This window comes from Erinaceus europaeus, chromosome 1 (genome assembly GCF_950295315.1).
Source record: "Erinaceus europaeus chromosome 1, mEriEur2.1, whole genome shotgun sequence".
In the NCBI taxonomy this organism is placed as follows: Eukaryota; Metazoa; Chordata; class Mammalia; order Eulipotyphla; family Erinaceidae; genus Erinaceus; species Erinaceus europaeus.
This window is the reverse complement of record NC_080162.1, coordinates 88,321,774-88,348,186: the sequence shown is the minus strand read 5'-3', so window position 1 is coordinate 88,348,186 and position 26,413 is coordinate 88,321,774. Positions and strand designations below refer to the sequence as shown.

The following is a 26,413-nucleotide window of genomic DNA, read 5'->3' as shown; positions in this document are numbered from 1 at the left end:
ATCAACGGGGATTACAGCTAGTGGTATTTATATACTTTTCCCATATATAGGAGCTACTCTCTGCTCTGATCCAGCTTTCTAGTCCTCTTCCCAACTCTGACACTGTCTTGCCAAACAATTCTTTTAGCCCACCTGCATGTTAGCTATCAGGCTCAGGCAAAAATTAATAAAAGTCACAGGCCCCTTGGAATATACCTCAAATAGACTTACTAGCTTCTTCTAACATGAAGACCTCAAATCTCATCTGCTACATTCTTACCTCTAGGTTCCTAATTAATGCTTTTCAGCCACCAGATAATAGATGTTCCATGATGCCAACCTGATGTCCCTGGGCAACACTGTGTCCTGGAGTCCCACCTCCCCAGAGCCCTGCCCCACTAGGGAAAGGTAGAGGCAGGCTGGGGGTATGGATTGACCTGTCAACACCCCTGTCCAGTGGAGAAGCAATTATAGAAGTGAAACTTCCTGCCTTCTGTGCCTCATAGAGATCTTTGGTCCATACTCCCAGAGGGACAAAGAATAGGGAACCTTCCAATGGTGGGGATGGGATATGGAACTGTATGGAATTGTACCCCTCTTATTCCACAATCTTGTCAATCTTTATTAAATCACTAATAAAATAAACAATAAAAATAATTTGAAACAGACAAAAGCAAATATAGGAAATGCACTTTTAAAAAAATTACATGCACACACAAGTCAGAAATTACACTTGTTGGTAGGAAGGCAAACTGGTGCAGCCCCTATGGAAAGCCCTTAGACAAATGAAAATAGATATATTTTATGATATAGCCATATCACTTGTAGGCATATATCTATAGGACATGAAAGCACTAATTTTAAAGGATTTATACAACCCTTCATTCATAGCTATGTTATTTACAATGGCCAAGGAATAGAAGCAACTTAAATGCCTACCGGATAAAGAAACCATGGGATATTTATTTAATAACACTACTAGTCAATATAAAAATATGAGATTGTATTGCTTGGGACAAAATGGGTGGAACTGGAGTTCATTATGCTAAGTGAAATAAGTGATGAGATAAAAGATAACTACTGGGGTGGGGTCGGGCACAGTGGGTTAAGCACAAGGACCAGTGTAAGGATCCCGATTCGAGCCCCCGGCTCCCCACCTGCAGGGGAGCGCTTCATAGGCAGTGAAGCAGGTCTGCAGGTGTCTGTCTTTCTCTCCTATCTCCATTTCTCTCTGTCATATCCAACAACGAATGATAACAATAACAATAATAACCACAACAAGGGCAACAAAAGGGGGGAAAATGGCCTCCAGGAGCAGTGGGATTCATGGTGCAGGCACTGAGCCCCAGCAATAACCCTGGAGGCAAAAAAAAAGAAGATAACTACTGGATGGTTTTTCTCATATGTGTAATAAAGACAATTGAAGCACACAAACTTGCAAAGAAAAAAAAAAAAAAGAACCCTGTCTCCCAGACTTTGTGAGAAGTGTGGTGGATATGCAGAAGTACAGAACTTTAATGGTGGAAACAGTGCAAAACTATACCACTGTGGCCTAATAATCTTGCAAATCATTGTTAAATAACTATATATACATATACACATATATATTCCCTCCAGGGTTACTGCTGGGGCTCGGTGACTGCTCTATAAATCCAATGCTCCTGATGGCTATCTTTTTCTCATTGTTGTTGTTGCTGCTATTGCTGTTAGATAGGATGGAGAGAAATTGAGAGTGGAGGGGAACACAGAGAGGAGAGAGAAAGATAGTCATTTGCAGACCTGCTAAACCACTTGCGAAGTGACTCTCCTGCAGACTGAACTCCAGGAGCTGAAGACTCAAACTCCAGGATCCTTTGCACTGGACCTTGCACTTCACACTATGTGTGTAACCCAATGCACTACCACCCAGCCCCTAGTTAAGTATTTTTAAAAAACTAGAAAAAAAAAGAAAAAAAACAGAAAAAAAAACTAGAAGATATAATTTGAAAGTTCTATGCATAATAGTAATACAAAATATAAATTATATGGATTAAAATGTATAAGAAATATACTGGGGGGTCGGGCGGTGGTGCAGTGGGTTAAGCGCATGCGGCGCAAAACCCAAGGACCAGCGTAAGGATCCTGATTCGAGCCCCCGGCTCCCCACCTGCAGGGGAGTCGCTTCACAGGCGGTGAAGCAGGTCTGCAGGTGTCTATGTTTCTCTCCCCCTCTCTGTCTTCCCCTCCTCTCTCCATTTCTCTGTCCTACCCAACAACGAACAACATCAACAATGGCAATACTAATAACCACAACGAGGTTACAACAACAAGGGCAACAAAAGGGGGAAAAAATGGCCTCCAGGAGCAGTGGATTCATGGTGCAGGCACCGAGCCCAGCAATAACCCTGGAGGAAAAAAAAAAAAAAGAAATATACTGAGCCCACATATGTAAGCTATATAATATATTCAATAAAATCATGAACACACACATATATATAACTCATATAAAGTTGCATATGTATACATACTTTTATATATGCATTTGAAATTATAAATTATTCATTTAAGTAAATGGAGATATATCAGTAGCATAATATTAGAAAAATCTCTGGATTTTATGATCAGAAATTTACAATATAAAAACAATGGTTTTGTCAAACAGACTTCAAAATTTACCCATAAGAAAGACTAGGTGAATTTGTCAGAGAATAGTTCAAAAAGAGTAAGAACTTTGGAAAAATATATAGCCATATATCAAAACACTATAGAGATAGGGAAATTTAGAGAGTGTAGTAAGTACATGAGAAAAGAAATCAAATAATGGCATAGAGGAGAAAACCCCAATGGTTTTGAGTATACCTCTTCTAGCATACAAAAATGGGGCCACCACTCAAGCCAGGAGTATTGGGGGAGGGAGGATGGAATTTTAATTAAATGATAACAGCCATTTAGCATTTTGAAAAGTAATTTTGAAACCAATGTGATATTTTGTTGGAGCGTGAGGTCTCTAAATATTCTATTGACAGCAGACACCATAAAAAAAAAATAACACCATTAGATCTAGGTACATAGAAAATATGAAACCGGGAGTCGGGCAGTAGCGCAGCGGGTTAAGCACACGTGACGCAAAGTGCAAGGACCAGCCTAAGGATCCCAATTTGAGCCCTCGGCTCCCCACCTGCAGGGGGGGTCACTTCACAGGCGGTGAAGCAGGTCTGTAGGTATCTGTCTTTCTCTCCCCCTCTCTATCTTCTCCTCCTCTCTGCATTTCTCTCTGTCCTATCCAACAACGATGACATCAAGAGCAACAAAATAACTACAACAACAAAACAACAAAGGCAACAAAAGGGAAAATAAATATTTTTTAAAAACTAAAAAAATTATGAAACCGTTGTTTTAAGAAAACCACATAAGGGTAAATATTTGAGACATACATGACAAAAAGGGTGTATGTAAAGGATTACTGTAAATCAATAACTATTCACAAACATCCCAGTGGAAGACTGGTCAGTATGAAAGAAAAGATGAATCACAGAGAATCAGTGAAAACATGGCTGGTACCAACGTGGATGTGGTGTGACTGCTACAGAAGATTAGTTAGGCCTCAGCTATGTGGTATATGGCCACTGACTTGGCAAAGTGTTCTTTCCTGGTCCAGTCTGAACAGAGGATCTGAGATGTTCAGATTTAAGTGAGAGAGACAGTAATATTCATCTAAAATTTTAACTGGAGACTATACTACCTCTCCCCATGGTCTGTCATAATATGTGAAGACACTCGGCATCAGAGAAAAAGGAAGAGTATTATTTCAGTCCTGAGACCATAGGCAGCAATGAGAACTGTAACCCTCTCAGGAACAGGGGCTGCTCTCACGTGCATTGAGAAGCAGATCGGTGTTGATAAGGAGTGGCTGTGATGATCATGGCAACAAATACTCCTGCTCTAGAAGTCAGAGCTGGGAGCTCCACATGCTAATCTTCCAGCCCCATGAAGGTGCTGTTAGACACCCAGGCCACTTGAAACCAGTGAGTACATCTGGGGCACTTAGGCAGGTGCACCTATTGAGATGGACAGCTCTGCCAATTGGGTGGCTGTGGCTTGAGGATTTCCTCTTGATCTGTTTTGGAACTGTGCTGCTCTGAAAAATTCTTCATACCCAGTTCCCTACCCCTTCCTGTCTGTCTCTCTCGCATCGCCTCACACGTACCGGACTGGCATCAGCTCTGAACTTTCTCCACCTCTCACCTTCCCTTTCCAAACTCTTCCATAGCTCTCATACACACCTGATCCTCTCTGCTGCCTGCTTCTTGGTGGACTTGAACAAACACAAGCAGAATCCCTCTTTGGAGGAAAACTGCACTAGCTTGATTTGTGTTGAGAAAGACACTGGGGCCTTGCTCTGGGTGGAGGCGAACCCCAAGGATGCTCAATTCAAATCCCAGGGGTGCTAAGCTCACCTTTGGGGAAGGCAATTCCCAACTGTGGAGAAATCTTTGTTCACCTGAGGGAACTGAGCATGAGACAGAGCCCACGGGAGCCTGGGTGCCAGCCAGGTGACAGGGGCAAGAGAGAGAGGATGGCACAGTGCCCATGTGACCAGCACAGAAATATACATGCTGTCTGTGATGGATATCACTATGAGTTCCTCACTGAATTGCCTTTTGTCCACCAGTATTTGAGGAAGTGAATTTCTTGGGAGAACTGAAAAGAATACAGAACCTGTGTGGGTTGGCAGGGAAGAAGAGATGCAGCTCATACACAAAGTGCTTAGAGACAAATAATAGCATCGTTACAGCTATCACGCTGAGCATTTTATAAGCACTACAGTGTTTAATTTTCAAAACAACCCCATAAGGTAAGGATCATTAACATATCCATTTTACGCATTAGAGAGCTAAAATTCAAAAGGAAATGGGTAACTAATGGCTTATCACGGCAGGTAGTAGGAATGACTCAGGTTCCCACTCAGGTCTCTTGAAGTCCAAAGCCAGCGATATTAATTGGCAAAGGTCTGAGGCCCTTTCATCAGGGAAGAGGGCAGTGTGCGCAAGGATAAGGCATGAGCTCCCTGAGGGCAGTTTCATCTTCCATGTGTGTAGCTAGCCGCTGGTCACTGACTCTGCGGAGACCTGCTAGGAGGACAGGCCACCTGCTGTGGCAAAGTGAAGCTGACCCCTACCATCCTCTCTATGTTAGTACAACAGTTCACTTCCTTGGTCCACTTACCCAGGTTACTGGAAAGACCTTCACCATTTCCTGTTTCCCACTCTACTGACTATATATGGTGTCATTTTGCAGGCGATGGGAAGGGACAGCTCCATGTGAGAGTATGCAGGGTCACAAAGATGGGGACATGCAGGGAAGGGGGAGTTCACTTTGCTGTCTGGAGTTCTGTGCTTCTCCTACTGGACACAGCACAAAACCCAAACAAAAACAGGTGAAAGGGAGAGAGGCAGACAGTACCTGTGCAAAGGCATGGGATATAATGTCTGCAGTTCCCAAGGGAGGACAGGAGTCCTGTGGGGCCTGGGAGTGGCCATTTTAGACTAACCCTCTGGGCAAAAAGTCTTAGGCAGAGGCTGTGTTTTGCTATTGAGAGGTTCCAGTCATTTTCCCTTCCTTGGATTTCACTTCTCTTCCCTGGTTGCATTTTCTTTCTTATTTTTTTAACTGAAAATTTCTGGAATATATATATATACACACACACACACAAACACCTTTATTTGGGGATTAATGGTTTACAGTTAACTGTAAAATATAGTAGTTTGTACATGTATAACATTTTTTAGTTTTCCACATTAACAATCTAACCTGTCCTCAGATCCTTCTCATGTTCCATGACCTAAACATTGACCCACACACACCCCAAGTCATTTACTTTGGTGCAATATTATTTCTTAATAAAATAAAATAAGATAAAACAAACAACAGCAACAACAAAATGAGGATGAAGAGATAGTTCATCAGGTAGGCTGACTGCAATGTCATATACTTGACCCAGGTGTGAGCTCTGGCACCACACCATCAGAGTGATACTCTGGTTCTCTCTGTGTGTGGGTCATAAATAAATCAGTCTTTTAAAAAAATAATTTGCTTAATTTTTTATTCTTCTGTATTAGATAGGACAGAAAGAAATTTAGGGGGGAGTTAGGGGGAGAGACAGAGAGACATCTGTAATACCATTTCATTGTTTTTGAAGCTTCTCCTTTGCAGTGGAGGTGGGGGGGAGTGGGGCTTGAGCTTGGGTCATTTCCCATGGTAACGTGTACTCAACTGTGTGTGCTAAAATAAATCAGTCTTTTTTTTAAGTTCTTTAAAATTTTTTTTTGTTATCTTTATTTATTTATTTATTGGATAGAGACAGTCAGATATCGAGAGGAAGGGGGAGGTAGAGAGGGAGAGAGACAGAAAGGCACCTGCAACCCTGCTTCACCACTCGCAAAGCTTTCCCCCTGCAGGTGGGGGCTGGGGGCTTGAACCTGGGTCCTTGCACATTGCAACACGTGTGCTCAACCAGGTGCACCACCACCCGGCCCCGATAAATCAGTCTTTTAAAAGCACTTATTATCTACTTGAGAGAGACAGTGATTCACTCTAGCATATAAAGTTGCTACAGATGAGACCCAGGGCTCTATGTGTGCTAGCCCAGTCTCTATCTCTGACCAACCTCCCAGGCCACCAGACCCCTAGGGCACAGTGAACCCATAGAGCCTCACAGAGAGACATGTTCTGGTCTTAGGAGAGCTGGCCTGGGAGTCCTCATTACAGGCTGGGGACAGTCCTCATGCTGGAGAGTTTGCCTCAAGTCTTGGGTCAACGGGAGGTGTGAGGAGGCAGGGAACAGTCAGGAACCTCAGGCTACGCTCTACCACTGGGACTGGTGTAGTGAAACCCTCAAAGCAAACAGAAGCACCAGCAACAGTTTTGTGTGTCCAAAAAGCCATGAACTTGAGACTTGGTTAAAGATGGTAGCAGTCCAGATGTTCTGAGCAGGATCAGAAACTTCTGGAAGGGTGGTTGAGGGTCTAGTTGGGGTTTCAGAATTTGCATTTCTTTTTTTTTAATATTTAAAAATTTTTTTATATTTATTTATTCCCTTTTTTTGTCCTCATTGTTTTATTGTTGTAGTTATTATTGACGTCGTTGTTGTGGATAGGACAGAGAGAAATGGAGAGAGGAGGGGAAGACAGAGAGGGGGAGAGAAAGATAGACACCTGCAGACCTGCTTCACCGCCTGTGAAGCGACTCCCCTGCAGGTGGGGAGCTGGGGGCTCGAACTGGGATCCTTATGTCGATCCTTGTGCTTTGCACCACGTGCGCTTAACCTGCTGCACTACCGCCCAACTCCCCAGAATTTGCATTTCTAACAAGTTCCCAGGTGATGCTGATCATATTGGCTTCAGGACCTCATGCAACATGCACCCCACTCAGGTCAGTCACTGGCAGTGTTGACTGCCACTGGCTCAAGGCTGCTCCCTTCCCCAGGAAATATCCTTGACTAGATAGGACTATCTTTCTTATAAAGTTGTGCACAGGGGACTGGGTGGTGGCACACCTGGTTGAGAGAACATGTTACCGTGTGTAAGGACCTGAGTTTGAGCTCCTGCCCGGCTGCAGGGAGAAAACTTCACAAGTGGTGAGACAGGTCTGAACAAATTTATCTTTCTCTCTAATTCTCTATCTCCCCCCTCCTCCCAATTTCTCTCTGTCTTATTCAATAAAAAATGAAGAAAGAAAGGAAGAGAGAAATAAAGGGGGGGAAAAGACCACTGGAAGTGGTGAATTCACAGTGCCAGCACCAAGCCAGTAATAACTCTGATGGCAATAAAAAAAAATGAAAGGAAGGAAGAAAAATGTTATATGCAAGCTCCACCCCAACCTAGCACGAAGCCAATGTTTTGACTCACACTTCACATGGGAATATAAATGCCAACCACCATGTGACTGCATTCTCACTCAAGAGCTCCTTGTGGGCTACCACCTAGAATATACTTTATTTATTTATTTATTTATTTATTTATAAAAAGGAAGCATTGACAAAACCATAGACTAAGAGGGGTACAACTCCACACAATTCCCACCACCAGAATTCTGTATGCCAGCCCCTCCCCTGATAGCTTTCCTATTCTTTAACCCTCTGGGAGTATGGACCCAAGGTCATTATGGGATGGAGAAGGTGGAAGGTTTGGCTTCTGTAATTGCTTCCCCGCTGAACATGGGCGTTGACAGGTTGATCCATACTCCAAGCCTGCCTCTCTTTCCCTAGTGGGGAAGGGCTCTGGGGAAGCGGAGCTCCAGGACACACTGATGGGGTTATCTGTCCAGGGAAGTCTGGTCGGCATCATGCTAGCATCTGGGAACCTGGTGGCTGAAAAGAGAGTTAACATACAAGCCAAACAAATTGTTGAATAATCATGGACCTAAAGGCTGGAATAGTGCAGATGAAGAGTTGGGGGGTCCTCAATTTTGTAGACAACTAGTAGGCATACTTTAGTTATATTCCAAAGGGCCTGTGGCTAAACTAGTTTTTTTTTTTCTTTTTTACCCTGAGCCTGAAATTTGATATGGAGGTGGATCCAAGTTATTATCTGGGGAGATGATGTCATGGCTGGATAAAGGACCAGAAAGCTGGATCAGGGAAGAGAGTAGTTCCCTAATATAGGAAAGGGGTATAAATATTGTTGACTGTAAACCCCATCGATCTGATTTGGTCTGGGGCCCATATTCAGTTTAGGAGCCTATGTGACCTCTGCATCCCTGTAGATCTGAGCTCACATTTTGTGGTCATGAGTAGGAATGTTCCAAGCTGCCCCAATATGGACCCATCTTCCTCACGTGTAGTATAGAGTATGTTGTTCATCCTTCCTTCAGAGGATGGAACATTCTCTACCATTGTTGATCCAAGTTGAGGGCAAGGTCCTGTGGGGGGCCCACAAAGGGGTCTATTTTGTTGTTCCTGACTGGTAACAATGGAGAGAGGGATTTATTCGAGGTCTTGCCCACTACCTAGAATATTCTATTTCTTCTCACAACAATCCCCAAAAGGCAACCAGCAAACAGAGGTTAAGTGATTTGACTGAGGTCACACTGCTGTCTGACTCTCTCCCATCCCACTGTGCTCTCCTGACCTGTGGCTCTGACCCCCAAGCCCAGTGACAACAACCCCTTGCAGGGCCCATTCATGAAATGCTTTGGAGACATTCTCTCTCCCTTGATCCTCTTCCACAACTCCCTGCAGTTACCTGGGGCTTGCCCATTCAACACACAAAGGAAGTGAGTTGGGAGGAAAGTGATGTGCCCTGTGTGAGCCATTAAAGGCATGGGGATAGTATGTGAGCCCACATTCCCCACTCTGGCTCTTTCCATCAGTGACTGGGCTGGCAGGAAGAATTGTGGGGAATTGTGAGGCTGAGGTTGAGCATGGTGTGGACCATCTATGGAAAAACGGGTGCCTGAAAGTACAGCCACCTCGTCAGTTTCCCCCACCTCGTCAGTTTCCCCCACCTCGGGGTCGAGCAGAGGAGGGCCTTGGCTTTCCAGGTTTAGTCCCCCTGTCAGTCTCCCCCGCCCACATGGGCCCCACATCCTCTCTATGTTAGCACAACAGTTCATTTCCTTGTTCTCAAACCAGTTGGTCCACTTACCCAGGTTACTGGAAAGACCTTCACCATTTCCTGTTTCCCACTCTTCTGACTATACATGGTGTAAGCAAGTAACTGTCTCTGAAGACCCCCGGTGGCCCCCTCCTCCCTTAGCATTCCTGACCATATAAGGCTAGGCCATTGCCGCCCTGTTCTTCCCCCTACCCCAACCTATAAAAACCCTTGCTTGCCATACAATAAATGTGCTATTCATAGGCAAATAGCATCCTGGGGTGATCCTCAGCTTCGTCATCTGGTTACTTGCAGATGTGGGCAGTACTAACGGAAATATTACTACATAGTCTGTTAACAAGTTCACTGAGGCAACATTAATTTTTCATTCATTCATTCATTCATTCATTCATGTTTCATATATATACACACCTGTTATGCCATTCACACAACGCTAAGCATCATTTGGTTCTCTACCACCTGAGGAGCACTAGCTCCATCTTAACTGAGGTTGAGGAGTTGAGGTGGGGAAAAGCAGTGCCCATGATCAACCACCAGGTTAGAATGCAGAGCCTGTATTGTATCTCCAGGCTCTGCCCCTGACAGCACAAATCCTCTCGAAATGCTCCTGGCCTCATGGTACATCCACGTTCTCTCCTGGAGCTTGCATGTTTAGGTGAGTTTTATTTGTCTTGCTGCCTTTTATAAAGACTCTTGAGTTCTAAATGGACAAAGCCACAAGATGAGAGAAAGCGTGCAAGAGACTGACTTTTTATTATCCCGCCACAGCAGAGGGAAAATTACTCCAATAGATCTCAAGTTTTATGTGCTCCAGACATTCTGTGGAGCCAGAGATGGTTTCTCAGCAATGCCGACGGTACATTAAAAGCTCATTTTCCCAAACATGGAATTGAATATGCACTCGGAGGAAAGAGCCATTATATACTGGGTAATAGCGAAGCTGCAGCTGATGAATGGGGCTGTGATTTTCCCTGCATTCTCCCTCCTGATTCAGGAGCAGCTCGAAGGGCTTGTGCTCTGCCCAGCTTGGCATTTCACCTGAAATGGAAGCTAAATGCCTAGCCCTTGTATTTTCTAGGCCAGGGGGGTCACAGCTCTGATTAGGGGTCTGGAAAGGGGTGAGGAACATGAGCACCAGAGGGTGTTTAAGCCCTCATAAAACATCACAGACTAGTCCTAATAGGAGTGGCAACAGGATGCAAATAAGGAAGCCCAGGCAGGCGGGAAATTTTCTCTTCTCAGACTTCTGTTGCTGGTCTCTGGCCACTAAAACTCAACTCCAATGCCACCACTTCCAGGAAGTCTTCCCTGTTACTCTCTTTTCTGAGCTCCTAAGTACTTCATCTGTTCCTCCCTCACATTTGATGCTGCAGCTCCTTATGAATATGAATGGCTTGACTCAGCTGGATAAACTGCTCTCAGGTCTGGTCTGCTCACTTCCTTGCTCACTCCTTTATTCACCTGAAAGCTGTACAGGTTAGACACAGAGGCTGAGGAGCCAGCAGCCTGCCTGGGTTCAGGTCTTAGTGTCACCAATCAAGAGCTGTTTAGCCAAATTACATTTCTGTACCTCTTTTTTTTTTTTTTTTCTCATCTGTGAAGTGGCAATGGTATTAGCCCTTTGTTCAGAGTGAAGAGTTAAATGAAATAGACATCAAACACTTGACTGGGTGCCAAGCACATAATAGGTGCTAAATAAATAGGTATTAGGTTACAGTTGCAGATCGTCTGTCTATTCATTTAGGAAGAATTCACTGAGAAGATGTGGCTTCAAACACGAGTGTTTGAGAATCTATGGCCACTGTCACAGGAGCAAGTCTCCAAGAGGCCTGAGCACCATGGTTCTGTACTTGGAGACACTGCATCTGTGTGCTGTCAGCTCTTACCTGGTGCTAGGACTGAGGCTGAAATGACACAGCCCCAGGGAGAGTCAGGTGGGCACTGAGCCAGAATTGGGCTACTGTTAGCTGCTCCCTCCCCCAGGCTAAAAGTGCCCAGTGCACCTATGAGTCTTCCAGGGGTAGGCATCAATACTTTGTAGGCCACCTTGATTCACTCCAACACAGCCTGAAAGATGCAGAGAGCACTGAGCTCAGAGCCAGAGACCTTGGTTCAAGTTCAACTAATCTCTTCTCCCATTAACTCAGTCCATAAACATATGTTATCCAAGCCCTCTGGTCCATTCTAGTGCCAGAGAGAGACATAAGCTACAGCCTTCAGGCAGGTAGCACAAACAAACAGCTAAATTGGCTCAGACTGATACCATTTTATTTAAATGTTCAATATGCTATTAATCATGGTGAAGACTTTTTTTTTCCACCAGGGTTATTACCAGGGTTCTGTACCTACATGATGAACCCACTGCTCCCGGTGGCCATTCTCGAATTATCTACCTACCCATCCATCCATCCATCCATCCATCCATCCATCCATCCATCCATCCATCCATCCATCCATCCTTTTTATCTGATAGGACAGAGAGAAATTGAAAGGGAAGAGGATGCTAGGGAGAGAGGCAGAGAAGCACCTGTAGTACTTGCTTCACCACCTGTGAAGCCTTCCCCTTGCAGGTGGGGATCAGAGGCTCGAACCTGGATCCTTGCACATGGTAGCATGTGCACTTTACTAGGTATGCCACTGCTGGCGTCCCTATGGTGGTAATTTTGACATTTAAAAACTTTGCAGAAGGGGCTGGGTGGTGACACACCTCATTGAGTGCACATGCTACCATGTGCAAGGACCCAGTCCTCACATGCAGGGGGAAAGCTTTGCAAGTGGTGAAGCAGTGTTGCAGGTGTCTCTCTGTCTCCCCCTCTCGATCTCCCCTTCCCTCTAGATTTCTGGTTGTCTCTACCCAATAAATAAAGTAAATATAAAAAAATTAAAAAAAAACTTTGCAGGAAAACATAATCTTGATTACTGAGATTTCTAGCAGTTTCTCTTTTTTAAAATTATCTTTATTTATTTATTGAATAGAGATAGCCAGAAATCAAGAGGGAAGGGGGTGATAGAGAGGAAGAGAGACAGAGAGACACCTACAGTACTGCTTCACCAATAGCAAAGCTTTCCCCCTGCAGGTGGGGTCTGGGTCCTTGAGCATTGTGACATGTGCGCTCAGCCAGGTGTGCCACCACCCAGTCCCTCTAGCAGTTTCTTAAAACTTGTGATTGAAGCGTTGCTTTATCCTGCCCTTAGCCCACAGGAACCTGAGAAGCTCAGCAAGAAGATAATTTCTCAGGGACAGAAGTTCAGCAGCTTGACAAACCGATGTCTTTTAAGTAAAGGGAACAGCACACAGCATCCTCAACTGAGGGTGGCTTTATCCCCCAGGGGAGACATTGAGCAATGACTTGAGACTTTTCTGACTTTGGTTTGATCCAGGAATAGTGGGCAAGAGACTAGACATGTGAACAGACATCCTACAAGGCACAAGGCAGCTATCCCCAACAAAGCACAACCCATCTGAGGTGTTTATGATGCCAGCTGAAAGGCCATGTTAAAGCAGAGGCGGAAAGCGTCCATCCTGCTAGTGGTCTGCCTAGAGTACATTCTGCACATATGTGAGGCCCTGAGTTCAATCTTCAGCTTCACATATAAACAAACCTCAGTTTCTGTGTCAGAAATATGGGAAGAGAATGGTACTTCCTGTTTTTTATCATTTTTTAAACATTTATTTATTTTCCCTTTTGTTGCCCCTTTTTAATTGTTATTGTTGTTATTGATGTCATCCTTAGATAGGACAGAGAGAAATGGAGAGAGGAGGGGAAGACAGAGAGGGAGAGAAAAAGACACCTGCAGACCTGCTTCACTGCCTGTGAAGTGACTCCTCTGCAGGTGGGGAGTCAGGGGCTCAAACCTGGATCCTTTCGCAGGTCCTCATGCTTTGCTTAACCCGCTGTGCTACCGCCCGACTCCTGACAATGGTACTTCCTTTGGAGGGCTGTTGGGACAGGATGCCTGGTGTCTTCACAGCAGATACTGGATAAGTAGCTATCAGGCCCTCTTTTTTTTTTTTTTTGCCTCCAGGGTTATTGATAGGGCTCAGTGCCTGCACTACTAATCCACTGCTCCTGGAGGCTATTTTTCCTATTTTGTTGCCCTTGTTGTTGTGCTTGTTGTAGTTGTTATTGTTGTCATAGTTGTTGTTAGATAGGATTGAGAGAAATGGAAAGAGGAGGGGAAGACAGAGAGAGGGAGAGAAAGACACCTGCAGACCTGCTTCACTGCTTGCAAAGCAAACCCCTGCAGGTGGGGAGCCCAGGGCTTGAGCCGGTCCTTGCGCTTTGCGCCATGTGCGCTTAATCCGCAGCGCTACTGCCCAACTCCCCAGGCCCTCTTTTTCTGCTTTGAATTCACCTCAAACTTTAAAGCACACAGTTTTCAAAAGAGACAGCATCCCAGGCTCCAGAGAAAACTGGGACACAGAAAAGAACACACTTTGTTCTCTTCCGACCTTTCTCTTAGTGAAAACTGTGAGTCTTATCTCTCTGTGAACGCTGAGTCTGTTCACAGACAACCAGCCCATGTGTTGGCTTATCACTGGCCTGAGTTTTCACAGGGAGTGAATTTTTATGACCGTGTTATAAACCTTTACAAAGACCATTTTTAAACTAAAAAACGCTGACAGGTTTTTAACTACTATAGCTGCTAAATTAAGCATGAGGGGTGGGGGGAGAGTGCAAACGAAAACAAAAGTGCCCTAAAAGAGTTAGTGGAGGTAAAATAATGTTCATTAAAAATAGAAAAACAAACACACACTCACAAATCTTTTGTGTTCAACTTCACACTCGTACATCATAATGTTCCCGTAAAAGGCCATTTCCCCCTGAGATAATAAAAGAATTGAATTTTTCCTTATCGGTCATCTATTTTTCTAGCTGAAGCTATTACTCCCGCTCTGGGGTTGCTAGGCAACTAGAAATATTAATAGCAGCTTTTATTAGCTTAGCTTTTGCAGCCGAGTACCAGAATGAGAAAATGGGAAACATAAATGTGTTACATAAATCTTTCAACCTTTCAGAGCCGGTGTTAGTCTCTGTTTTCATAATGATTTATTGAAGTGATGGTTCATTTATGAGAAAAAGGAGTGCAGGATAAGAAAACGGAGCAGTCCCCTGCAGGAGTGTTTGGAAATAAATAATTATAGCAGGGGAGCAAAAGCTGTTTAAAGCCATTTTTCTGAGTTTTATAAAATGTAAAAAGACATATTTCTTTTGCTTATGGTCTCTGAAAAATCCGAGGATGGGGTGGGGAAAATTTCATCTAGATTCTGCTGAATAGAAAGAAACTGCTGGGCCTCTTCTTAGGCCCACTTGGGAGATCAATACCCCAATCCCACCCCCAGAGGGGAATCAGACAAAATACGACACCCAGGAAAATGCAGCTGGAGGTACCTTGTGGATACCGTGCTTTAATGAAGATGGATCCTATTCCTAGTCACACAACCAAGAACTGAGTCTGGGGCCCTTGATAAACTCTCAAGCCCTGAGTTGGGGCCAAAGCAGACAAGCAGGCTCTCACACAATGAAAATGCCTCCTTCCTCGCGGCCACTCCCAGTCACCTCAGCCTCTGACCTGCCTTTCCTAACACCATCTGCCCAACACTGCCCCAACAAAGATGACCATATTGTCCATACCGGACAAATGGAGGTATTCAAATCCCATCAGTAAAATGAGCAAATTCATATAGAGTAGCCCGTGTTTATCAAACCCTTATTATGAGTCAAGCACTGGGATAAATCCCTACATCCAAATGTTAAATCTTCATAGGCTCCTCTGAATCAAGTACTATGCCCCCAATTTTATAGATGAAGAAACTGAGGCTGGGTGGGGGTTAACTCTGTACTCTGAGTCACAGGGATGATAGTAACAACTGATACATCTGAGTTGTACTTTTAAATTTATTTACTGTTTGTTTTCAGTAGCGCAAGAGTTCAGTGTTCTGGCTTCCTTCCCACAGGGAGTACTAGGAATGGAACCAGGGGTCTTGTATATGAAAACCAGGTGCTTTGACTTACCAAGTAAACTCCTCAGCTGCTGAAACTGAGTTTTGGACTTAGGCTGGCCTAGTGCCAGAGTCCACACTCCTTACTAGGTGATATATATATATCCAAAAAATGTTATCAGAATAGATAGAAAAAGTGTCCTGGAGCTCCGCGTCCCCAGAGACCCACCCTAATAGGGAAAGAGAGAGGCAGGCTGGGAGTATGGACCGACCAGTCAACGCCCATGTTCAGCGGGGAAGCAATTACAGAAGCCAGACCTTCCACCTTCTGCAACCCACAATGACCCTTGGTCCATGCTCCCAGAGGGATAGAGAATGGGAAAGCTATCAGGGGAGGGGATGGGATATATGGAGATTGGGTGGTGGGAATTGTGTGGAGTTGTACCTTTCCTACCCTATAGTTTTGTTAATTTATCCTTTCTTAAATAAAAAAAAAAGTGGCCACAGAAATAACCCTGCCCTCCCGTCACCCATGTTGTCTGACAATGTGACCCTGTCAGGTGTCCTGTCAAGAGGTGGGGATAGTTCTCCACTCCTTGAATCTTGGCTTGAGTATGTGATTCACTATGGCTAGTGAGACATCGGCAGATGTCAAGCAAATGAGGTCCAAAAAGTGACATTGGAGCCTACTTTATCTTTATTTTTCCCTTTTTCTTTTTGTTGTTGCTGTTTATTCATTTTTGTGGAGGTAGGACCTCATGTATGTGTGACTGCATTACTTCCAGGATGACATTTTCATTCACATGGAGAAACACACACACAGAGATACTCCACAGTTCCCAAGTTTACCTGGTGCTTTCCATTATACTCCCATGTAGAGCTGGGGGTTGATACTCCCAAGTGGTGCTAGGCTGGGTATATGCCAAGACACATGCCCTTCCCAGTGAGCTCTCTCTCTCAGTGCCAGGGCCTACCCTGTCTTGATGCTCTTGGGAATCCTGTGAATACCACCATGTGAACAAGCCAGGCCACCATTAAGTGTGAGGCCTGTGACTAGGTTAACCCCCTTTTAGCCACAACTGACCTTGGATCAGCTGTCTAGATGTGAGTAATGTCATCCTACAAGGTCATCCTAGGCCAGGCAGCCCAGACAACCTGCAAGCTGACTTCAGCAACCAGCCAACCCAGTCCAGATGGAAAGAGCTACCTTTCAACCCACAGAATCATGAAATATAGTAAAAGGCCAGTATTCATTTTAAGCCACTCAACTGGGGGGTAGTTTGTTTTTTATAATATTTTTTACAATAATTGTTCTGCAATAATGAAAATTATTTCTGTACTAAAAGCATGAAAATAAATAGGTTGGCTCAGAGTAGGTGTCTCTGGTGTGTGTGTGTGTGTGTGTGTGTGTGTGTGCACATTATTGTCACCAGGGTTATTACTGGGGCTTGGTGCCAGTACTACAAATCCACTGCTCCTGGCAGCCATTTTGTTCTTATTATTATTTGATAAGACAGAGATAAATTTAGAGGGGAGGGGATATATAGAGGGAGTAGGAGAGTGAAAGGTAGACACCTGCAGAACTGCTTCACTACTTGTGAAACATCCTCCCTATAAGTGGGGGCTTGGGGCTGGAACCTGGGTCCTTGTGCATGGTGATGTGTATATTTAAGCACATGTGCCCCTCTCTGCTATTCTTTATGGCTCAGAAATCCAGAGGATCAAAGGTGGGGAAGGAAGGTCTTTGACCCCTTTCCCTCAGACTTGGGAGGAAGCCTTTTGCATCTTGAGTTGTGAGAATCAAAATATAGTGTTCCATGTTGTTTTTTTTTTTCCTCCTCCAGGGTTATTGCTGGGCTTGGTGCCTGCACCATGAATCCACCGCTCCTGGAGGCCATTTTTCCCCCCTTTTGTAGCTTCGTTGTGGTTATTATTATTGCCCTTGTTGATGCAATTCGTTGTTGGATAGGACAGAGAGAAATGGAGAGAGGATGGGAAGACAGAGAAGGGGAGAGAAAGATAGACACCTGCAGACCTGCTTCACCGCCTGTGAAGCGACTCCCCCACAGGTGGGGAGCCGGGGGCTCGAACCGGGATCCTTACGCCGGTCCCTGCGCTTTGCGCCACATGCGCTTAACCCACTGCGCCACCGCCCGACCCCCCTTCCATAATGTTTAACAAATGAGGATACAGTCTGCAAACTGCCTCATAAGACGACATCATACTTGTGCGAGCATCAGAGTAGATAGAATCGCACAAACCTAGAAGGTAGAGCTGACTGCACACCTAGGCTATGTGGTGTACGCAGGCCGTTAGGATCCCCGTCACTGAATGAAACATTACTGAGTAATGAAGGACTGCAGAGGTAGACTGTCTTTTGGGGGAGGAGGGATAAGGCAGGGGAGGGAGAAATAGAGTGAGATGGAGGGGAAGAGATAAAACAGGCAGAGAAGGGTATGGGGGTGCACAAGTATATTAAGGGCCTGCCAGCTTCTGAGTGTTGCCTCCAGATTCCAGGTTCTACCCAGGAAGCCCTTCCATGGGAACTACCTCTAAGTAGGAGGGTGAAGAAGTGACCAAGGGGGCTGGCAAAACATCTTACCTGGATAATGCACTGCTTTGCCATGCACACCACCCAGCTTCAAACCCAGACCCCACCACCTTGGAGGAAGCTTCAGTGTTTGTAGTATCTTCTCCTCCCCACTCCATCTGTCTTTCTGTGTCTGTTTTCCTATATGAAAAAATTAGACTGGAGTGGCAAAGCCTTGGTGATAGCCCCTCCCCCCATAAATGTGACTAAGGTGCTATTCAGTCCCTTCTCTTCCGCACAGCCTATCCAGACAACCATATCTTTCACAAAGCATGGTTGTCCCTGAGTCTTTGTCCTTTGTCATCCCAGTGGGGTAGAAGGACAAAGGCCGGCAAGGTACCTTGTGCTGGGAAAATGCAGATGCAGTCACATCTGCCATGTTGTCCCCTCAGGCTACTGCTAGTTCCCGCAAGAGTTGGGACATTCTCGGAGTGCCTGTTCCGCCATGTTGTGCCCTCAGGGCATTGTCTATTTCCCCGCGATATTTGGAGTGCTTTGGTTACTCCTCCCCCTCCCATTCTCACAAGAGTTATTATCCTACCCTGGAGTGCTATGGTTATTCCTCCCCCTTCCCATTCTCGCGAAAGCTGCTCCTATAAAAGCCCTTCTTCTTCTGCACCTCGCTCTCTTGCCAGCATTTCACTTCGGTGTTCAGACGCAGGAAAGGTTACTGTGTGAGGCGGCCATTTTCGCTACCTCCACGTGGCCCAACCTGCTTCTCTAGCATCCAACTCTGAGGTGCCAGCGCAAATAAAGATTTGTGTTCCCTCTTTGCTCCAGACCTCCTCTCTCTCCTCCGCGGCCCGCACAACAACATCTGGCGCCCGACGTGTCCCGCACTCACACCCGTCCTGAGGTCCAGAAAAGATGCCCAGACACAGGTAAGTGGCAGCCGCCTGACTCTGCGGCCCTGCATTTCCCACACCATGGGATTTATTCCGTTTTACAAGGAGGTGTCCCAGACATTATCTCCTTCTCTCCTGGGACAGGTTCTCGCTCTCAGAGACATTTTAATTTTCGCTACACCATGAGTTCTCATAGCTATAATCGCCACTTACAAGATATGTACAACGTGGTCTGCCATGAGGATAAGCAACCTTGAGGCTGAGATACGAGAGTTAAGAGATATGTGCTTACGACCTAATCACCCTAAGCGATTTGCAGTCAGCACCCAAACTTCTGTCCCTGCAGACACGTGTTCGGTTCCTTCTGTGGCTTCCATGACCCCTTCACCCGCTGTCCCTGCAGACACGTGTTCGGCTCCTTCTGCAGACACGTGTTCGGTTCCATTGGCTCCTTCTGCAGACACGTGTTTGGTTCCTTCTGCGGTTTCCATAACCCCTTTCCCTGCTGATACCTCATCATTAAGAGACCTTGTGGCAGAGATACAGCAATTAAAGGATATGTTTTCAGTGTTTAGAGACCTTAAACATTTTGCAGTCTGTCCAAGAGCTCCGTCCCCGTAGATACATGCTCAGTTTCCCCTGTAGCCACTATGGCAGCTTCCACTTCTGTAACTCTTTCTCCCGCGTCATCAGACCAAGTCCACACCTTCCCAGTAAATGTGGCCCCCAATAGACAAAATCCTCAGGTGTGGCACCCATACTCCTCTAAAAAGCTTAGGGAATGCAGACGAGCCATGAAGGAGGATGGCATTCACGCTCCATGGGCCAAGTCCATTTTAAGGAGTTTTTACCAGCACCTTAACACCCCCCAGAACTGGAAAGACCTGGATTGTGCTGCACTCCCAGACCCCCTCTACCTACAATGGAAGGCATGCTTCTGTGATGAATGCTCTAGACAATCGCAGGAAAATAGTAATAAACAGGTAGAATGGAATTTTGATGCTTTGTTTGCAGCAGGAACATTTGAATCTGGAACTCAGCAGGCAGAAGCTAAGTTTCCAACTGGTTATTTTGAACAGGTACGCATCTGTGCAACACAAGCATGGGAAAGGGTGAATGTAGATTCTTCAGTTCCCATTAACTCTCTTCACCAAGGCACTGATGAATCATTAGCGAACTTCATCTCAAGGGTGAGGCAAACCTTAGAGAGAAAGGTTTATAATCCTGAAATCCTCTCTTTCCTCCTGCGTTCTGTTGTCTGGGATGGCATGATACCACAATTCCTTAGGCATGCCTTAGTCTTAAACACCTACACCCAGATAATTGGATTTTAGCGACACAGGAACTTACATCAGACAATTATGGGGCACCCACTGCGACACAGGTTTATGCAGTTACCCCACATAATCAAAATGGGGCCTGCTTTCAGTGCGGTCGCTAAGGGCATTGGTGTAACCAATGTCCTGATAAGCTGCGACCACGCCTCCAATTAGAGCAACCCCGCCTCCAGTCAGGGCAACCCCGCCTCCAGTTAGAGCTACCACGCCTCCAGTCAGGGCAACCCCGCCTCCAATCAGGACAACCCCGCCTTCAGTCAGGGAGCCAGAAGCCACGTACGGTGTGTCCCAGATGTCGTAGAGGGTTTCATTGGAAGAGAGATTGTTGGTCCAAATTTCATAAAGGTGGCACGCCCCTGAATGGTACAAATTTTGGGCCTGAGATTTTGTGGACCACTCCTCTTTTAGATGTGGACACCCTACTATGACAGTAAGGATTGACAATATTCCTTTTATTATATTATACAATATTTTTGATTGACACGGGGGCAGAAAAAACGATTTTAAGGCAAGCAGAGGTTCCCCAAAATTGGGAACTCCTCCCAGGACCCCGTATACATGGGGTTGGAGGGGTGACCCAATCCTTTCTCACACGAGATTCGCTCATGTGGGAAGACCTAGAAGGTTCTAGTGGACACTTCCACCCATTGGTAGCTGATATTAGCACCAACCTATTGGGCAGGGATCTTCTAGAATGTCGTGATGTTAGGATATCCACAGATGCCTCTGCAGAGCGTACCACCCGCTCCTGCGAGACCAGATCTAACCAGCACCCCAATACAAACTGCCACTGTTCATATACAAACTCCCTGTTTAGACTGGCTTTCTAATGAACCTGTCTGGTTCGAACAGTGGCCTTTACCTAGGGATAAGCTAGAAATTTTAAAAGAGCTTGTCCAAGAGCAGTTGTCCTTGGGACACATTCGTCATTCTCGAAGCCCATGGAATACTCCTGTCTTTGTGATTAAAAAGCACTCAGGAAAATGGCGCCTCCTCCAAGATCTCCATGCGGTTAATAAAACCATGCAGGTCTGGGGCTCCCTCAAAAGGGGTTTGCCTCTTGCTTCTGCAATTCCCATGGGAATTCCAATCATAGCTATTGATATACAAGATTGTTTTTTCTCTATTCCCTTGCATCTGCAAGATTGTAAACATTTTGCCTTCTCTATTCCTTCTATTAATAACGCCAGCCCTGCCGATAGATTTGAATGGGTAGTGCTGCCCCAGGGCATGGCCAATAGTCCTACAATTTGTCAAGAGGCTGTTAAATCTGCCCTTTTTCCATATATCCATAAGGGCCTTAATGTTTTTCATTACATGGATGACGTATAAATATGGGGAAAGTAAGATACAGATCTCTGTGCCCTACGTGATTTTCTCATTGCTGCATTAAAGAAAAGCGGCCTTAATGTGGCTCCTGAGAAGATACAGCTAATTCCTCCAATATCTTTTTTAGGTCCTGAGATTTCTCTAACGCAAATTCGTCCCTTAAAACTTAGTGTTACTTTTCCTTCTAACCTCACTCTGCTTCTTTACAAAGTTTTCTTGGAAATTTAAATTGGCTTAGGCAGTATCTTTATCTGCCTACAAGCTGCCTCCAACCACTGTTTGACCTGTTAAAAGGAAACAAACAGCCCTCCTCAAAACATAAGTTAACTCCCGAGGCCTCCTCGGCACTGGAAAGGGTTAACCAGGCCCTCCAGGACCTTGTTCGATTCTTCCCCTCCTCTCCGGTAAACCTTTTAATCTTTAACTCCACCCCCACAGTAGTAGGGGCATTGTGGCAGAACCATGGGGTTCTTGAGTGGCTTCACACACCAGTAGGCGGAGCTCCAAGACTCCTCACTGAGACAGACGCATTAGCATTCATGGTTCGCCAAAGAAGAAATAGGTCTGTGCAGGTCTTAGGGAAAGAACCGGATTTAATTATTCTGCCCTTTTCTCTCACAGATACAGAATGGCTCATATGCCATCATTCCCGCTTTGCCATAAGCTTCGTGGGGTTTCCAGGACGAATAGATAACCATTTTCCTTCTAATAAGTTGATAGCTTCTTTACCTCTTTTGCCTCTACTAGCACCTAAACTTTTCTCTCGAGATCCCATTCCTTCTGCTCCTATAGTCTTCACTGATGGTGGAAAAAACGGAGCTGCTGCCCTCATATATTACCAGGACAAACAACCCCCTAAACCTCTCTTTACTGAGCTTCCTGAGAATTCCCCTCAGTACAAAGAACTTTATGCTGTTTTCCTTGCATTAAAAGCTGTACCAGAATCCTTCAACCTTTTTTCTGACAGTGTGTATACTGTTAACTTACTTCCATGGCTTGCTCATTCCTATGTGAAAACTGATGACAACCCACTTTCCCCTCTCTTGATTCAAATCGCCTCTATGCTCTCTTCTCGAACCCAACCACTATATATTCAGCACCTTCATTCCCACAGCCCTCTTCCTGGTTCCCTGTCCGAAGGGAATGCTGCAGCTGACCGCCTTGCCTCCACAGGAGCTCTCCTAGTCTCTGTCTCTGATCCTGCTGATTTCCATTCTCTAACCCATGTTAATCTTAAAGGCCTTCGAGTTCGATTTCCTGATGTTCCTTTACCACAGTTAAAACATATCCTAGCTACATGCTCTTCCTGTGCAAGTCTCATAAAAACACCTGCTATTCAGACTCTTGGTGTTAACCCCCGAGGCTTAAAAGCTAATGCTATTTGGCAAATTGATGTCACCCACATACCAAACTTTGGCAAACAAAAATATGTGTTTGTCTCAATTGATACCTTTTCTAAATTTATGTGGGCAACAGCTCAGACAGGAGAAAGCTCCAAAAAGCTTATAAGCCATATGCTCTCCTGTTTTGCTGTGATGGGCTTACCTCTTCAACTGAAAACTGACAATGGACCTGTGTTTACCAGCAAACAATTTAAAGATTTTTGTTCCCTTTGGAACATTACTCGTACCACAGACATTCCCTATAATCCACAGGGACAAGGCATTGTCGAGAGGGCCCATCAAACCCTTAACGCTCAATTAAATAAAGATAAAGGAGGAATGTACCCCCCCAATATCCAGCTAGCAAAAGCCTTAACTATGTTAAATCTCTTTAATATTTACAATAACTCGGACTTACCTCCTATTATTCTTCACTGGCAAACACCATCTACTCTCCCATCTATTATGGTCAAATGGAAAGACCCACTTGATAAAATTTGGAAAGGGCCTGACCTTCTATTGACCATGTTATCCCTGAAGAACAAGAAATACAAGAGGACTAACCGCAGGTTACATCCCAGGATCCATAATATGACATGGCAGAACCTACAAAATTTGGCTCACAGAGCCCCCTCTCTCCTACCCCTCCCCTGAATGTCTTGTTATGACTGGCCAGTTGTGTTTTGTGAGTAAGTGTGTTGAATGACAAAAAATTTTTGTATGACCCATCTGCTCAGAGTACTCTAAATGTTAAAACCATTGTCACTAACATGCGTTAACTCTCTAAGTAACCTGAGTCTGTTTATAGTCCAAAGTAAAAATGGTTAAAAAAAATCAAAATATTCAAACCAATTATTATCATCGAGGTATCAATTATAGTAAACCTCTAACTTGTTACAAGTTTTATTTTTTTTCACAAGTGATTACAGCTATCAAGCCTTCATATGAAGAATCATCTGTTCATATGGTAAGGTATTAAACTATAAAAAGTTCCTCCATACACAACCTATGTAAATTAACAACATTCACATATTCTTGTAAACTTAACTGGGGTATCTTGTCTTGCCACCATAAGCCATGCCTTTGTCAGCCAACAATTTAAAGATGTTTCCCTTTATAACATCACCCATGCCACAGACATCCTTTACTACCCCCAAAGACAAATGGCTGTTCCCCTAGACATCACATACACTGACTGCTTCCCTTAGACTTGAGATATGATCCCACCTCTTCATACAATGGATACATTCCCCCTTCCTTACCTGTCTACCCTTAGTTCTGGGACCCTAGGTTGTTTTACTTCTCCTGCTCACAATAGGTCCTATAATTCTTTTTTTAAAAAAAAATTTAATTTATTGAGAAAGAGAGGAGGAGAGAGAAAAAACCAGATATCTTTCTGGTACACATGCTGCCAGGGATCGAACTTGGGACCTCACGCTTGAGAGTCTAATGCCTTATCCACTGCGACACCTCCCAGACCATGGTCCTATAATTTTTAATAAGCTCATGGCCTTTTTGCAACAACAGATTGATGCCATAAAGATGCAACCTATACAAGCTCACTATCATAGGCTGGACATGGCAGAATATGGAGTTGCTGCGAAGGATTTGCCCCCCTCCATCAGAACGTCCACCATGAAGAGGGCTGGCTAGCCAATGACGGGTAAGGGGAAACTAGCGCTATCCAGTCAACCTAAGACAGGGCACCTGGTACTACTGGGCAAAAATGACCAGGTGTTCCAATGACGGGTAAGACGGAAGGCTGATCCCCAACCTAAGACAGGCACAGTCCATCCTGCCACAAAACAAAGTCCGCCAAACATCAAAACATGATATAAGACAGGGGGACATGTGGGGAGCCACATGTGTCCTCAAGGTTGCTATTGGCATGGCCATAGATTTTATGTTAAAAGATAATTCCTGGGAATCGGGCGGTGGCGCAGCGGGTTTAGTGCAGGTGGCACTAAGTGCAAGAACTGGCTTAAGGATCCCAGTTTGAGCCCCTGGCTCCTCACCTGCAGGGGAATCGCTTCACAGGCGGTGAAGCAGGTCTGCAGGTGTCTCTTTCTCTCCTCTTCTCTGTCTTCCCCCTCCTCTCTCCATTTCTCTCTGTTCTATCCAACAACCACAATATCATGACAACAATAATAATAATTACAACAATAAAACAACTAGGGCAACAAAAGGCAAAATACCAAAAAAAAAAAAAGATCCTGCTTCCCTACACCTTAGAGTCCTTGTTAAAAGATAAGTTCTTTTTCCCCATGAATCACCCAGGACCTTCCAGATAACGACTGACTACCATGACAAATAATATAAAATAATAATAATAAATGAATAGGAAAGATACATCCCCCAATACTCAGTTGGCTAAGGCACCAAACCTCTTTTTCTATAAAGCATTCAAATCAGATGCCCTACCAACCACGAGAAGCAGATTGTTTTTGTTTCTTCCACAGAAATCCCGGAAAAAACCATCTGGACCCCTGCAACCCTGACATCACCCACTAGATGGCACGACTACAGTGGCACACCCCCCTCCCCCGAAACCCTAGATGTCTCCTGACGCGATCTGAAGAACCTGATTCACAGACTCCAAGGACAAAACTTTTTTACTGCTTGTCTGCCTTTCCTGCTTCTGCTTTGACCTGTCATGTTTTGGTGGTTCCAGCTCACTCTCTACAGAAAAGCAGAATTCCAGAGGCTGACCTTCCTCATGCAGCATTTCATCCCCTGCCATTTCTTCCCCTAGTCGCCTACCTTGGACTGAGACTTCTATCGGACTTGCTGGTATACCCTTTGGACACTTTAGACAATTTTACAGCAGCTTCCTTCCCTTCACGTTGCTGGTTTTTCATAGACTGACCCTGAGTAGTTCATAGACTTTACACACTGTTGCTCTGGGCATTAGACAAAAGGAAAGGGGGAGATGCTGGGAAACTGTGCAGATGCAGTCACATCTGCCATGTTGTCCCCTCAGGCTACTGCTAGTTCCCGCAAGAGTTGGGACATTCTCGGAGTGCCTGTTCCGCCATGTTGTGCCCTCAGGGCATTGTCTATTTCCCCGCGATATTTGGAGTGCTTTGGTTACTCCTCCCCCTTCCCATTCTCACAAGAGTTATTATCCTATCCTGGGGTGCTATGGTTACTCCTCCCCCTTCCCATTCTCGCGAAAGCTGCTCCTATAAAAGCCCTTCTTCTTCCGCACCTCGCTCTCTTGCCAGCATTTCACTTCGGTGTTCAGACACAGGAAAGGTTACTGCGTGAGGCGGCCATTTTCGCTACCTCCACGTGGCCCAACCTGCTTCTCTAGCACCCAACTCTGAGGTGCCAGCGCAAATAAAGATTTGTGTTCACTCTTCGCTCTGGACCTCCTCTCTCTCTTCTCCGCGGCCCGCACAACAACAACCTTGG

General features: G+C 45.1%; 1 protein-coding gene across 3 annotated transcripts in view; it reads right to left on the bottom strand.

Annotated features, from left to right (window-relative positions):
• The window catches only part of TOX2 (TOX high mobility group box family member 2), a 178,099-nt gene that overhangs the window by 39,935 nt on the left and 111,751 nt on the right, over positions 1-26,413 (bottom strand). The gene's annotated exons all lie outside the window — the stretch shown is intronic.